Source organism: Nematolebias whitei, chromosome 3 (assembly GCF_014905685.2).
Source record: "Nematolebias whitei isolate Nwh7 chromosome 3, NemWhi1, whole genome shotgun sequence".
NCBI lineage: Eukaryota > Metazoa > Chordata > Actinopteri > Cyprinodontiformes > Rivulidae > Nematolebias > Nematolebias whitei.
This window is the reverse complement of record NC_056500.1, coordinates 40,391,787-40,395,978: the sequence shown is the minus strand read 5'-3', so window position 1 is coordinate 40,395,978 and position 4,192 is coordinate 40,391,787.

The window sequence follows — 4,192 nt, the reverse complement described above, 5'->3', positions numbered from 1 at the left end:
GGGCGTGAAATGATCGCGCCCAGTAAAAAAAAAAAAAAAAAAAGAGCCGCTCTCTCAATGTGTGCTCATGTCCTGTCCCCTCCACACCCCCACACCCTCCTACACTTTCTTCTTCCACTTCTCCAACACACAAACTCAATCCGCGTGCACGCTCACCAAAAACAAGCGTTCCGGCGCACGCGAACGCATCCTCCACCCTTCCCAGCAGGGCCGCGCCCCCTCCTCACTCGCATCTGTTACCAAGTTTCACTTTACTAACCCCCCTCCCCCGCCCTCCCCCGTTTCCATGTCAGATTCATTTCCTCCGCGTGCAGCAGCTCGTGGAGGTCAGTGGGGAGCGCTGCGTGACATGCGTAAAACCTGCGCGCGGGGTTTGTTCGCTCCACACACATTACAAATAAAAGCAAAGTTCAAGTGAAATGATGCTCAAGGTGCGCGCGCCTCTAAGAGAAGAAGAGGCGCTCGTGAGGATTTCTCCAGACACCTGTTCCGCGCCGCGCTCTTTACGCATTACGCACCGAGTGGATGGTGCAGGCGCAGCAGCTCCACGAACGTGCCAGCTTCCCGCGCGTGCACATGCGTTGAAGTCACCAAACGTGACACCTGAGAGGTGCAGGAAGGTTTCATCTAAATATTAATAAGTGAAGATTTTCCACTCGCGGCTTTGTTTGCTGCACTTTAGATTCTCTGACGGAGTAATGACAGTTCACGAGCACGCGCTCGTGTTTTCGGCTGCTGGGCTTTAATAAAGTCGCAGCTTTGTTGTCAAATTGGACCAAAGCTCAGCCTGGAGACAGAACCGGTCCGACCCGGAGGCCTGCGCACTCGCAGGAGAGGAAGATTAAAAACAAATAAATGAAAAAAATAAAATTTAAATGTTCCATTAGTTGATTCATTAATTTATATAATTTATAAAACATTAAGTTAATGTTTGCAAACATTGATATTTCCTCAGAGGGGAAATTAGTAAAGTCAGTTATTAAAGAAATTGCCTGGAGCCTGAGCCGGAAGTACGGGATGTGTTTCTCTGATAACACCCCCCAAAAATCTTTATTCTCTGGGTCCTGGGGGACACAGAGAGAGAGAGAGAGAGAGAGAAACTACAAGTAAAACTGAATTTATTGTAAATGCACACCCAGCATTAATATTCAACTTCAACATTTTGACATTGACTCTGACCGGAAACGAAAAGTAAAAATCCAAAGTTTGAAAAGAGCAAAACGAGAAAAAGACTCCGTGTCTTATGGTGTCCTGCAGACAGCTGCAGGTCTCAGGGTTCAGCCTCAGCACCGACACTATTGAGTGCGCGAACAAAGCGCGAGACAGCGAGCCATTTTGCTCGGCTTGTCGCCTCGCGCTGCTACACTCCGACCCTGACCTCCGGCGCGCGCCCTCAGCCTCTGAACATCAACACCGACAGAAAGAAAAGACAAGAAGAACCAACTCCAAATGAAACTGAAGCTCCATGAAGTAGACCTTTAACCGGATTATTTTACTAACACAGTTGTTATTCTGCAGGATGATGATTTATTTATTTGAGAGTAAACGAGCAGAGCTGATGTTTGTGGCTTGTAGGGAAAAAAAAAAAACAACTTTTAAACCTCCAGCTTGACTCAATCTGATCTATTTATGCAGATTAAAAATAACTGAAAACTGCAGATTGTTCATCCACGATGTTTAGAAAAAAGGTTTTAGTTTTGATTTATTAAACTCCTTGTAGCTTTTATTATTTTTAGGTCATGTTCATCCTGCTTTAGCAATATTAGAAAATTTGACACTTTAATTCATCAAATTTGGGGGAAAATGTTTATGGGAGTAAAAAAAAAACATTATTAGTGAATTAGGATCTAAAGATCACTGCGGTTTGAAAGAATAAAAAATAAAATATGTTTTATAAACTTATTATTATTATTATTATTATAATTATTATTATTGCTGTTGTCGTTATTGAATTTTGGAGCAATAATATAAATGTTTCATACATGTTTATTTTACTAATTCAACTTTTTAATTTATTGTTAAGCTTACTTAAGTGTTTTAACATAAATCCTATTTATTTATTTATTTATTTGTACAAGTTTTCCTGGTACTCCTGCAGGATTCGTTCAGACGATTCGCCATGGCTCAGATAAGAATCAGGCCTTATTTATTTGTTTGTTTGTTTGTTTGTTTGTTTGTCACCCCCCTCCTCGAGCTAATTAACGTAATTAATATGATGGATAGAAAGTTGGACCGGTGACCCGAGCTCTGACCGAGCGGAACCGGAAAGAACCGCATAAAAGACGCGGAGGAGAGGGGAGAGCTGCCGCAAGGCACCCTGGGACTTCTACGTCCTGGTGAGTCAAAGGATGAGGGACGTTTATCAGAGGATGGGAGGCTTTAATCAGATGTTTGTCAATTAAAATAAATATTTAAAATTTAAAATCTGCAGTAAAAAGTAATTCTGTCTGAGAGAATATTCTTATTAAAGTTGGTAAAACATTTATTTAATTTTAGAGCACCCTTAAAATGACTAAAGAGTTAAGTTTAAACACTTAATAAATAATTATTAAGTAATTTCAGTGCATTAAACCAACACTGGTTCACTAAATAAACAATATTTATCTGCACTATTCTCACGGTTTGTTCTTTTGAATTTTTTTTTGTTTGTTTTTTGCCAGCAAATCAAACTTAATTCAAACAAACAAATGTGCTGTTGTCACAAAAAAAAAAAAATTAAAGTCACAAACTGTGTTTTTAAATGACTAAAAGTGACACAACACATGCAGCCTTCAGGCCTGCTGATCTCTAAAATAAAAACGGTTCTCTGCACGGCCTTGAACAGGTCCAGAGTTGTCCTGAGCACAGATTTGTTGTGCGGGGCGATGGTTGGGTGGTTCTGCGTGCAGGCTCTGATGTTGGAAGCTTTCCTCTAAAGCTTGACTGAAAAGAGGCAGAAAATACACACGTCTCTTTCAATTCCCAAAACACTTCTGCACGAATTTGTTCTAATTTCCATGAACCATTTCCCTTCTTTTTCTGTCAAAGTCTACATTGTATGAACGTGAAGCACTTTGTGGCCTCTATTTTATAAACTCTGTAACTAAATTAACTCAAGGGTGTGATGTTTTTTAAAAGCATCCTTTTCATGTGGTTATCACATTTTTTACCTGCTGATCAAAACCTGCTGCTTCGTTGTCTTCTCCTTGAAGCCGAGCCAGCTGGGGTTTAATTCAGAGTGGCGCTTCACTGTTTCTGAGGCCACGCGCCCTGCTGTCGCTGGAGAGGAGTGTGTGTGTGTGTGTGTGTGTGTGTGGGAGGGTGCAGGTTGGATTGAGAAATGGCTGACAGTATTTGTCCATGAAACATTACGTGACACAACATGACCCCGGGCCCATTTGTATGTAAAGGTAAACATTTCAGCGTGACGACTGGACAAGAGCAGCTGCTGTCAGGGCGGTTTTCTACTCGCAGGTGATGATGAACTGTGTTCTGTGGAGTTTCTGTCCACAAGTGTGACAATAACACTAAAACTAAAGTTGTTCTGTGTGTGACTTTTTGCAGAGCTTCGCAAAACAGCGTCTTCCTTGTGTGTTCACTTTTAGTGGAACTGTGTCTAATCTGAAAATAAAACAAGCAAAGTGATGAAAATACTTTATGTACCGTATCTAAAGTCTCCAGGTTCTCATCCCTGTGGTTTGTGACCCCTCCTTGTAGGACGGTAGCCCAAATGAGGAAAAACATAAATTACAAGTTGATATTTGTTTAGTTTTGGCAAAATGACGCAGTCAGTTTATTTTACAACTGATTGTCATCAGAGGTTTATTTTACTGCTTCAGACCTGATGGACTATAGTGTGTTTTATTTATTTTGCATCAGTGTGTTAAAGTTTATACCCTCTAACATTAATTTTTTTTTTTTTAAGTTTTGTATCTCTACATAATCAAAACAGAAGTTGGGATGTTGTGCAAAATGTAAATGTAAACAGAATGCAAATATTTGCAAATTTCAGAAATTCATATTCTAGTCACAAAGGAATAAAGTAAACCAATCAAATGTTTTAAAATATTGTTCTTTAAAACAACATAGAGACTACAATTTTTTTTTTTTTTACTTTCTGGCAGTAAATACTGGAGGAACAATAAATAAATAAAATCAGTAACAGGTTAATAGAAGAACTTGGAGGCATTGTAGAGAGGCTGAATCTCTCTGA